We start from the raw sequence: 12,045 nt of genomic DNA on the forward strand, positions 1-12,045 counted from the left end.
GCACGGTTTAAGAGATAAAACATTTTGAATAAATGAATCTACGGAAAAAATGAAAACTCTCCGGTTAAAAACAAATGACGCATGTGCACCACTTGTAGTAACCTAAGAAGATGAGAGTGATCTTTGCAAGAAGTACTCCTCTAGTGATTTCAAACCAAAGCGTACGAGTCGACCACCCCGACCTTATGCTGAGTAGCAGCGACGCCAACCACTGGAGCGCACCTGAGTACGGCCTAATTGCAGCACCAATGTTAAAGTACATGTACATTGATAGATCTGTTTTTTTCTCTCCAAAATTTTGAACAATTCTTGGAAAAAATGTGAACGATTTTCCTTAAAATATTTGAATAATGTTTGAAAATTATGAATAAATTTTGAAATTTGAACAAAATTTTAAACCTAGGGAATTATTGAAATGGTGATTTATTTGAAATTCCAAACATTTATTGAATTTATATATATATGATGAATTTTTATGAATATACATTAACCTTTTTTTTACTAGTTGAGCCATATAAAAATAAAAAATTAACATGTTTTGATATACACTGAACAATATTTAAATACACGGTGAACAGTTTTTAATATATATTTAACATTTTTATAATATATCTTTACCTACTAATAAAGCACATATAGCGTCTGGTCGTACGTCGCCGCCGTTTTTGCAGAAAAGTCCCTATAGTTTTTCGTATTCAACCCGCACCTCCTTTTTTAAGTGAAAAAACGTTTCGTTCGACAACTTTGCAAATAAATCCCTATACTCAACCCGCGGACCAGGACGGGCTCTCCTCTCTCTCCCTCGCCTCCCGATTCCAGCCGCAAGGAGGCGCCCACCCCGACGCTCATCCGGTGCCGCGCCGGCCGACGCTGGCGAGCGCAGAACCCTGCACCACCGTTAAGCCTCAGATCCTCCTCTCCTCCGCGCGCCCGAGCTCCTCGCTGTGCGCCGCCCGGGAGGGCTCGCCGCTCGACCAGAGCCTCCGCCAATCGGTCGTCGTTGTACTTGCCGGCGACCTCGCCGTCCCCTCTGCGCCGCCGTCCATCTCAACTGAAGGTTAACGTGGCTCGACTGGGCCTAGCTGGGGCGGCTGGGTATCTCCTGTTCGAACAGAGAGAGAGAGATAGATAAGAGAGAGCACGGGATGGAGGAAGGGGAAAACGAGAGGAAGGAGAGGAAGGAAGGGTGGCGCCTGTGAAGCTGGTTCTGGCAGGGCTCGCCGACGTCGAGGTGGCGAGGCGAGGCAGGGATCGAGCGCTGGCTCTCCCGATCCCGATCCGGAGGGGATCGAGGCTGGGCGTGGGCGGCCGTGGCTGAGGGCCGCCTCTCCCTTGTCCCTTTCTCTCCATCTTCCAATCTCCTCTGTTATGAAGTTCTAATAGTACATCAACACAAGCAACTCTTTTCAGATTAATTAAGGAATCAATCTCCCATGGTGGATGCTTGATGCAGCAGAGGGGGCCAGCTACGGCAGGACATGAGGTCTTTGGCTCCAAGTTCAGCGTGAGGAAGAGGAATAAACTAAATACAGATGACAAATACTGCAAGTCGTGAATTTTTACAATATCTAACAAATTGCATAAACATCTATTCATGTATCCGTAGGCCAAATACTGCAGGCCCGAATGAGACAACTTCCAGCCTTCACAGACTACCAACACAGCTGCTGCTTCAGCTGATGTAGTGATTCGTTTTACTGATATTTATATATTTACTTGTCATCTAATCTACTTCAGACTTAGTGGTTCTAACATTTACAGTGTTTCCTTTCATCATATACCATCACTCTGCAGTTATGCAGAAAGCCAAACACCTTTTTTTCAAGAACAAAAGCCAAACACCTTGAATAGTGTTGGCACGCCACAAACTGTTTGAGATTTTCCTTTTTGCTTCTGGTTTGGAAATACCTCTTAGAGGCATTAGGTGTTTCTGTGATACTACACTACACTGTGAGACTCCTACAAAGACGAATTTTATTTCAGTTTCGTAATCTACAAGACACAACTTCTAGCATGCTATGAGTATCTATCCAAACTGCTATGCTTAAAGCACCACCAAGAACTATTGCGTTCTGTGGTTCATTACTTCAATCTGCTATGCCTATGTGGATGATTACTTCAGTCATAACGAACCATTAGAGGATGTAGTACAAAAGCGTGTAGAATATGCAATGTAAGTGCTTTTGTTTTACTAATAATGTAAGTGCATTTCTATTGGCAGCAGACTAAAATCTTACAAACAAACTCCTTTCTTTAATTTTCTTTGCATGCAAACAGTACCAATGCTCACATTAGATACTTGAAATGATTTTAGAAGTACATCCGAATATGACCTAAGAAGATATGTCTATCACCAAACAGTGTTGTGTACATTGTAAGGACAGGTTATGGAAGCAACAAAAGAAAGAGTGCATTTGACTTTCATACCACATGAGCATGAATTCGCTCTGTCACTTTGTTTCCTCCAAGATCATAAATACATATTGACTCATTGCTGTTTCCAACAACAAGTTCACGGCCATCTTTTGAAAACTTTATTTAAAAGATTCCAAAGGAGGATTCATCATCAGCAGCAGAAAAATTCAAACCCTCATGAATGTCCTGCAATATGATAAATAAAATAAATACTTGTAAGGAAAACAAGATATTGTGAAAAAAACTGGTCAAAATAATTGGTATAAGCATTATTTTTTTGCCAAGATAAAGCACATTCATTTGGTAATCATGCAAATGGCAGGCAAGATGTGTTGAGTTTCTTCTTCATTTACATTGGTAAAATGATACCAGAAAGGCATAAATTGAGAAATGCCTTCGAACATTAAGTTTTAGCTATCCAAAGTACTACAGAAAGTACGGAATATGGTACAATTTAACAAAAAATACTTTTCATCAAACAATTTCCCTCAGTGCAACTCGACGGCTAGCTGTTTGAAAAGGGAGGGACAGATGTTATGTGGGGCCAGACCTACAAGTGGGCCACGGCTGTAACTTAAGGGGTAAGTATGTTCACGTTTTCTATTGCTACAATACAATTTCAATCATCCAACTCCATACCAGTGCTCTGGAATGATTTTTTATGGATTTTACAACTTCAGCAGGTTGAGCATTTTTCTGAAACTTCTATGCACAGGGAAGACTAGCCTTATTCTGAAACTGTGAGGAGCAAGTGAATTAAACTGTACTGAAACATGATCATCTCTCTGTACAGAGGTGAATCTAAATCCGGCCATCTCCCTGCACAGACGTATAGTAGAACTTTCTTTCTTTCTCTCATCTACCCGCAGCTCAAGGCCAGCAGCAGCAAGCCACGAAGGCAAGCAGCAGCGGCAAACAAAACAACCAGCAGCAGCAAGCCGCAAAGCAAGCAGCCAGCAGCGGCAACAACAGCAAACAGCAAAGCAAGCCAGTAGCGAACAATAGCAGCAAGCAGCCAGCAGCAGGCAGAGACGACTCCTCACCTTGTTGTTCATGGCGGCCTGGTCGGACGGATCAGGGAGGCGAGAGGACGGATGGCAGGGAGTTCCGGACGACGTCAATGGCGGTCAGTGGTCGAGGAAGAAGTAGGAGGGACCCGCGGCTTCGAGTCCGTTGTCCAGACGCAGAGCCCGTCACGGTCCCTATAGTTGCTCGGGGAGGAGGATGACCGCCGCGGCGTCGCAACGGCGGCTGATGGAACCGAGAAAGGCAGCCTTGGTTCAAGAGGTTCTTGCACGCCGGCGCCGGGAATCACCATTAATGGGATGGCAGGAGCAACAATGGAGCTAGGGAAACTACCGAGGAGCAAAAACTCACCGGAGAAACGAGGTGGTTCACGGCGGTGTCTAGCAGGCGTGCATGCCGGAGCCGGAGGCGTGGACGTCGATCCGGACCGACGGCTGGCGGATCCCGCTGGTCCCTGCGGCTGGCGTTGCAACGGCGAGCTTGACGAGAGAGGGGATCCAGGGAGGGAGGAAAAGAATGAGGAGTGAGGTAGCGGAGGGGGGAGGAGAAAGATCAAGAGACAGCCGGGCAGGAGGCGGGCGCGTGTCCCTTGCGGTGCTGGACTGATCCAGACCCACTGGTCAGTGGCAAAGGAGGAGTTGAAAGAAAATCAAAATAAAGTTTCCTAGAGTTTTCGGAGAGTATTTGACTGCCCATTTTTGAATTCGAATTCAAATCTGCCCCAACTTTGAATTTGAACTACAAATAGGTGATATAAAATTCCAATGCTCATGAAATGTTTACTAGACATATGACCTCCATTTATAAGTTTTCATGAACTTTGAATAAGGGAATCATCACCGAACAAATATATTGCAGTTCTGCCGTTTTCTTGAATTTGAACAAAAGCACCTGATTCAAATACCATAACTAATTCAAAAAAATCAGGATATAAGATATGGGTGAAATATGACATGTAGGAGCTAAGATAACATCCAGGTTAAAAATTTCGGTGACTAGGCATGTACTCATTCAATTAGGATCAGATTTGAGCATAAAGGCATCTCCAACGACAACCTGCAAAATTTCTTCCGCATCCGTCGGCAGACAGGGGAGACCAGTCCGCGGACACAGATGCCGAAGGCCGACATCCAACGCTAACCGCATACATCCGACCAACAATACGAACCAACTTCACGAAATTCAATTAAGCCGAGCGGATTTCACTCAAATTCGAATATAATTTACATAAACGGGCGATATTTGGACCGTTCTACTAAAAAAATATTAAAAACACTAAACCCTATATCAGATGAGCACCTCCTAAGCTTGGCCGCCCTGTCCTGCCGCACCGCCGTCGGCATACGTGCCATCGGCGGCGGCGGCGTCGTCGTGACTGATGCTCGCGGAGGAACTACTCCGCCTCCTGTTGCGCGATGTGAAGGGTCGCCTTGGCCACTACCGAAGGCGCTGGCGGCCCCCTGCCGGCAGCCTTGCCCCTGCCGGTGTTGGCGGAGCAGTCGCTAAGCGACCACTCCTCGCCGATTTTAGCAAGCTCGCTGTCAACATGGCGGTGGCGCCTGGCGGCTGTCTTTGTGGTGGTGATGGAGTGGTCGAGTGCCCACGCCGCGGTGAAATCTGTGTCATTACTGACCCATCCTGGCGCCACGTTCGTCTTGACAAGCGCAGGGTGGCGACCGACATTGCGCCGGTTGTACCTCGCCTGCTGTCGCGCCGCGCACTCGACCTCGGACACCATGGCTTGAGAGTCGGAGGCACCGCCGTAACCACCGCCTCTCAGGTAGTGGAGGATGTGGCCACTCGCCTTGGAGGATGTAATTTGATTAAGCTTTCGAAAAAGATTGCCAATGAGAGAAAATTCCAAGGTTTAGAAAATAATAATCATCTTTCAATTCTCGGTCAGGGAATCTGTCACAACAATTAACCTAATGAACCTCAGGTCCTTCTCTCACACACTACATATGTTTCACATTAAGTATGGACAATTAGTACACCTTTATGGGTGTATAGCACCTGAAATAGTGGAAGTTGGAATAAAACTATGGAGGTTACAAACCAGATAATGCATACATTTCTTACCCATTTGCAAAGATGGTTTGGCTTAAATTATATTTATTTTTTCATGTTGGATAAATCATCACATCTGTGTTTTAGGCCATTATTATTCGGTAGGAGTATCATTGAGTTTTTCTTCTCCCGTTGCAACGCACGGACATGTTTACTAGTGCTAACTAATTTTTAAATACAAATTGAACATTCTTGTGATATGCGTTGAACCGTAGTTAAATTTACATTGAAAATTTTGGTGATATATGCTGAATAATAACGTTTTCTGGAATTCAGATCTAAATTTTAATTTGAGCACAAGTATTTGAAAACGGAAAAGGAAAAGAAACAATAAAGGAAAGAGAATAAAAGAAACAGAGAAAACAGCGACGTCTACGTGTGCCAGCCCAACTCGGAGGGCCTGCAGCAAAGCCCGGACGTTTGGACGCCCCATTAATAGGATCCACCACGGGGACCTCCTATACAGCGCTGCCGGCGCCGGTTGCTGCAGCTCGCAGCAAGCGTCTCGGTGGGCCGGCCCACGAGCGCGCAGCGCCAAAAAAACCCCGCAAAAAATGCCTACGGACCAGGATTAGAATTCGTGTCAGCGCCTTTGGTACAGCGAGCTAACCAATCGACCAACTAAACTGCACGTGGATATTTACAGTGCGAAACCTTAAAGAACAGAAAGGAAGACGCATTATTTATTGCGTGATACACTGTAAAATTAAATTTTCCAATTATTTGAAAAGACGTTCACAAATTTCAAATGACGTTCACGAAATGCAAAAAAAGTTCGTGTATTGAAAAAAAGTTCACCAAAAATAAAAAATGTTCATGTAATCAAAAAAAGTTCACGAATCCAAAAGAAGTCTATTGCTTAAAAAAACGTTCAATATATTTCTAAAAAAATTGCAAACTCGAAACGAGTTTATGAATTTGAAAAGAGTACAACATAGAAAAAAGATTGTGAGTTTGAAAAAAAGTTCATCAACTTGGAAAAAAAAGTTCATCAACTTTGAAAAAAAACTTCATCAAATATGAAAAACGAGATTTGAGAAAAGTTCATCGAATTGGAAACAAGTTCATGAAATTTGAAAAAAGTTCATCAAATTGGAAACAAGTTCATTGATTTAAAAAAAGTTCATCGAATTTAGAAAAAGCTCATCCAAATTGAAAACAAAATCATCAAATTTTTAAAAAAATTCATCGAATTAGAAAAATAGTTCACGATTTTCAAAAACAGTTCATCGAATAATATGAAAATAGTTCATCAATTTGAAGAAAAACGTTCACAATTTGGAAAAAAATTTAATTGAAATTGAAAAAAAATTCATTCATTTTGAAAAATAATAATCTAGTTTGAAAAATTCATCGATTTAAAAAAATCATCTATTTGAAGAAAATGTTCACGTATTTGCAAATAATTCATCTACCTGGAAGAGAAAATAAAAAGGGAAAACAGAAAATGAAAAGGGAAAGGGAAAATAAAAAAGGAAAAGGGAAAAGAAAGAATTAAAGAAGGAAAAACTTAAATTTACCACATCCCGCGTGGAGGCTCGCTGGTTCTACCATCGGTACTGTGTGAGCCAGGTTCGAACCACGGGATGGTTTAGTTAACACGCACACTTTTTGCGGATTGTGCAGCGCCGGTTTGCAGAAACACTATAGTAACCAAACAGCCGCGCGACGCACGCACGGAATCCCCGACTGGGCCGGCCCAAATAGTGGGCGCGCCTGCTTGTACAGTAACGCTGCGATGTTAGTAGGAAAAAAAAGCAAGCCTGCAAGGATTCGATATCTGGGGTCGCACGCACGGAATCCCCGACTGGGCCGGCCCAAATAGTGTTCTGGGTCAAACAGCCGCGCGACGCACGCACGGAATCCCCGACTGGGCCGGGCCAAATAGTGGGTGCGCCTGCTTGTACAGTAGCGCTGCGATGTTAGTATGAAAAAAAAGCAAGCCTGCAAGGATTCAATATCTGAGGTCGCACGCACGGAATCCCCGACTGGGCCAGCCCAAATAGTGGGCGCGCCTGCTTGTATAGTAGCGCTGCGATGTTAGTATGAAAAAAAAGCAAGCCTGCAAGGATTCAATACTGAGGTCGCACGCACGGAAATCCCCGACTGGGCCAGCCCAAATAGTGGGCGCGCCTGCTTGTATAGTAGCGCTGCGATGTTAGTATGAAAAAAAAGCAAGCCTGCTAGGATTCGATATCTGGACCTTCATGTTGCGTCCGATATCTGGTTAGTTAACACGCACACTTTTTGCGGATTCTGCAGCGCCGGTTTGCAGAAACACTAGTAACCGGTGCTCATGCACGGAATCCCCGACTGGGCCGGCCCAAATAGTGGGCGCGCCTGCTTGTACAGTAGCGCTGCGATGTTAGTATGAAAAAAAAAAACAAGCCTGCAAGGATTCGATATCTGTACCTCCATGTTGCGTAAGAGGAGCTAACAGATAGACCTAACAAGCCTTGGTGCTAAATATGAAGCGTGCTGGTATAAATGAAGAATCCGGACAATTTTTTGAATTTTTTCGAACTTTTCTTCGAAATTGTGATTTTTTTTCAACAAACGAGCAATGTATCAAAATACGATAATTTTTTTAACAACTTGAACATATTTTCAAATTCCGAAAAATTAAACAAAAGATGTGAACATTTTTTGACAGATTTAGTTTTGAAATTCGTGAACATTTTCCGAAAGCCCGGACATTTATGGAATTTTGAGAACAAAATTTTCATAATGGGAACAATTTTTCTTAAACACAAACAGTTTTTGTGAATAAAAAAGGAACAAAATTGAATACAAGAACATTATTTGAAATTGTGAACAATATTTGAAAAATGTGATTACTTTCAAATTTGTGATTCAAAAAAATGGAACATTAGAGGAATGTAAAAAAATAAATATAAAAAGAAAATGATAACATTTTTAAAATTTGTGAACAAAATGTTTTGAATCTGTGAACAATTTTTGAAACATGAGAACATTTTTGAAACATGAAAAATCTTTGGAAAGTTGGAACACTTTTTGAAATACCCGAATATTTTTGGACTTTGTGAAAAAAATTCGTTATGGGAACATTTTTCGAAATTCAAAAAGAAATTGGGATTTGTGAACAAAATTTTGAAACGAGAACATTTTTTGAAATTCCATAACAATTTTTTGGATTTTATGGACAAACTGTTTGAAAATGCAAACATTTTCTTACTTTCGGATTTTTTTTTTGGATTTGTGAACGATTTTTGTAAATCCGAACGTTTTTTGGAAAATAGAAAAATGAAAACAAAGAAAAAATAAAAAAGAAACGGAAAAAAGGAAGATAAAAGAAACAAAAAAGGAAACAGAAAAGTAGAGAAAAAACCATATGAAGAACTTTCTAGACGTTTCCCAAAACCAGAAAAACCACTGGGAACCTTCTAGGAGTTTCGCAAAATCGGAACTGCAAGCGATACGAACAGTAGTTGATGGGCCGGCCCAAGTTCTCGTGCGCCTGTTCGATTGCCCAACTCTTTGACGCAGTAAGCGTCAAATAGGGTATTCTGGGCTCCGCCGCCCCATGTACGCTAGTTATTAGCAGGGCGGCCAAGATGCTTTTGATTTGATTTTTCGAAATCACTAATTGAGTAGTACTCCTTTTAAAGATAAATCTCACCTTCTTAGATTGTGACAAGTGGCGCGTTGCATGTGCGCCACTTGTCGCAACCTGGGAGTTTTTTCCTTTTTCGTAGATCCGTTTTATCTCTTAAACTATGCGTTCAAATCTCGAAATATTTTTACATTGGATTTCTCGGGTCGAGATCTTCAAAACAAAATCCCACATTGATAGATTTTGACAAACTTTTGTTCATAAAAAAACCGGATGAGAAAACCGAACCTGGAGCATGTGTCTTTTTCCTTTCCAAAAGTCATTTCCGAGAGGCACGGCCGTGCCTCTCGTGGAAGCAAATTCATGCCTCTCGGCAAAACAAAACCGTGCCTCTCATGAAAAAAGAAAGAGAAAACGTGATTTTTTTTTTGTTTCCGAGAGGCACGAACATGCCTCTAGCGGAAGCAAAACCATGCCTCTCACGGAAGAAGAAAAAGGTGAACATATTTTTTCCCATTTCCGAGACCGTGCCTCTCACGAAAGAAAAAAAAGAGAAACACATAATTTCTTCCGTTTCACATAGGCACGGTCGTGCCTCTTGCGGAAGTAAAACGATGTCTCTCACAGAAAAAAAATGCGTTTTCGCGAAAAAAATTTGATTTTTTTTGTCAAAAAGCTAAGAAAGACCGATGGAAAACCGAAAAGTCGAAAACCCCCGAAAAACCCATTTAAAAAGCCAAAAATGTGTGTGGAATAATAAATAACAAGATTCGGAGGGACCGCCAAGAGCGCGACACGTGGTGGCGGCTGAGAGCATGCCGGCATGCTCTCAGCCAATCCCATGTGCTCTCTTAATTTTTCGACTTTTTTCATGCTGGGTTTTCTGTTTGGGCTTTTTATTCTTCCTTCTTTTGTTTATTTTTGATTTTTGTTTTCTTACATTTTTGGAAAAAATCAAGGATTCCCCCCCCCCAAAATTGTCAACCTTTTCTAACCTACGAACATTTTTGCAAATTCATGAATGTTTTAGCCCATGAGCTCTTTTCAAATGATGAATTTATCTCATAAATATTTTTTAGTTTTTATTTTTAAAACAATTTTCTGAACTATTTAGAAATTTCATGAATTTTCCCAACTCATGAACTTTTTCAAATTCACAAACTTATATCTCGTGATTTGTTTGAAATTTAGAAATTCGTATTTTTTCAAAATTTTATGAACTTTTATTAAAATTCTTGAAGTTTTTTCAAATTGAGAACTTTTTCCAAATTGTCATACTTTTCTCAAATTCGTGATTTTTTTCTTTTTCGCAAACTTTTAAAGTTTGTACGAACCTTTTTCAGATCTTCAATTTTTCTCAAATTGATGAACTTTTTTCATTTTTGCAAAGTTTTTTCATTTTGTACGAGCCTTTTTTGATTTCGTGATTTTTTTCAATTTTTTTGTGAATTCTTTTTTCAAATAATTTATAATGGGTATATAATACCAGTTAATGTGGTGGGTCCTGGCGCACATACCTCCGCCGCCGCTCCCGGCGGACATCGACGTCATCACTAGCATCTGCACGTAGCCACACGTCATCGACGACATCATCACCTCGGCATCGGAGAAGAACGGTATCTTAACCGTTCGGTCTGCCTACCGCCTTGCCATGGACGAGCGCGAGCGTCCGTCGGCTACCACACGAGCAGGGCACCGGATGGTTGTCGCGCCATCTGGAAAATCATATGGGGGTGCCCTGCTCCCCCTAAGATACGCGTGTTTACATGGAGAGTTGTGACTAATTCACTCACTACTTGGGCCAACAAAGCCTTACGGCGCCTTGAGCTTACTGACGCCTGTCCCCTCTATGTTGTGGAACGTGACGACGGATTCCATGTGCTTTGCAGGTGCTCATTGGCTAGAGAGTTATGGCGGGTCATGGACGTGGACTGGAATGTTCCCAACGTGGAGTCTATCCGCAACATAGGGTCAGAGTGGTTATTCAAACTACTGGAACCCCTGGATGAAACGGCGAGGCTGGTCGTGATCATGATCATGTGGAGAATCTGGCATGTGCGTAACGAGATCACACATGACAAACCTCCACCCCCTACTGAGGTGTCTCGACGCTTCTTGCATGGCTACATCACTTCACTCCTGTGCATACAATAATGCCCAGGTGATAATCTAGAGAAGGGGAAGATGGTGGTCAGTTCTACTCAGCCAAGTGTGAGGGCGAGTCTGGTAGAAAAGGTGCGGCCACACTGGACCCCCCCTAGCTGGGGTTGGGATAAGCTTAACACGGACGGGAGTTTTGCCGCGCCCGCAGGTTCGGCCGAGGAGGGATGGTCTTATGGGATGATAGAGGTGATATCATCTATAGCGCATGCAGGGAGCTCCATACATGTGATAATGTGCTGGAGGTTGAGCTCTTAGCTTGCAGAGAGGGCCTGGATCTGACCTTAATTAGACCGGACCACATTGCCTATCATCATTGAGATGGATAGTGTGGAGGCAGTGTCAATGCTCAGAGCACCCACGACAAACAGGTCGCATCATCGTACACTTGTAGAGGAAATAAACAGATTAGTTGAGCTAGATGCCAGGGAGATTTTGTTCACCCATTGTAGTCCGTGGCAGAATAATGTTAGCCATCGAGGCGCTATCCGAGGCCCTGGCGGCCGAGGAACTGACTACTCTGCGCTCTAAAGTGGACAAGGACGATGTAATCCTCGACAAGAGGCCCAAATCCACTTCCTTTAAACCAGCAGACGAAATAGTAAAATTTCAAGTGCACCCAACGGATCCTAATAAAACTGCAGCCATTGGAGCACAGCTGGATCCAACGATTAACATCGCCTTAAGAGTGTGTTTACACGAAAATTGGGACATCTTTGCCTGGCATACTTCGGATATGCCAGGAATCCCACACGGACTGGCCGAACACAACCTCAATTCAATTAAGGGCTTTAAACCAGTCA

General features: G+C 42.7%; 1 long non-coding RNA gene across 3 annotated transcripts; it reads right to left on the minus strand.

The window, feature by feature from the left end:
- Positions 1 to 662: 662 nt before the first annotated feature.
- On the minus strand, positions 663 to 4,154 carry LOC125544300. Of its 3 annotated transcripts, none has more exons than XR_007299371.1 (4): positions 3,793 to 4,154; positions 3,459 to 3,705; positions 2,428 to 2,601; positions 663 to 1,363 (listed from the first exon to the last, which is right to left on the minus strand). It is a non-coding gene; the product is annotated as an uncharacterized LOC125544300 (long non-coding RNA). The 3 variants fall into 3 exon arrangements; XR_007299370.1 differs by having other exon boundaries at positions 663 to 1,376; positions 3,793 to 4,152; XR_007299369.1 differs by having other exon boundaries at positions 686 to 2,601; positions 3,793 to 4,140.
- Positions 4,155 to 12,045: the final 7,891 nt, after the last annotated feature.

This window comes from Triticum urartu, chromosome 3, assembly GCF_003073215.2.
Source record: "Triticum urartu cultivar G1812 chromosome 3, Tu2.1, whole genome shotgun sequence".
In the NCBI taxonomy this organism is placed as follows: domain Eukaryota; kingdom Viridiplantae; phylum Streptophyta; class Magnoliopsida; order Poales; family Poaceae; genus Triticum; species Triticum urartu.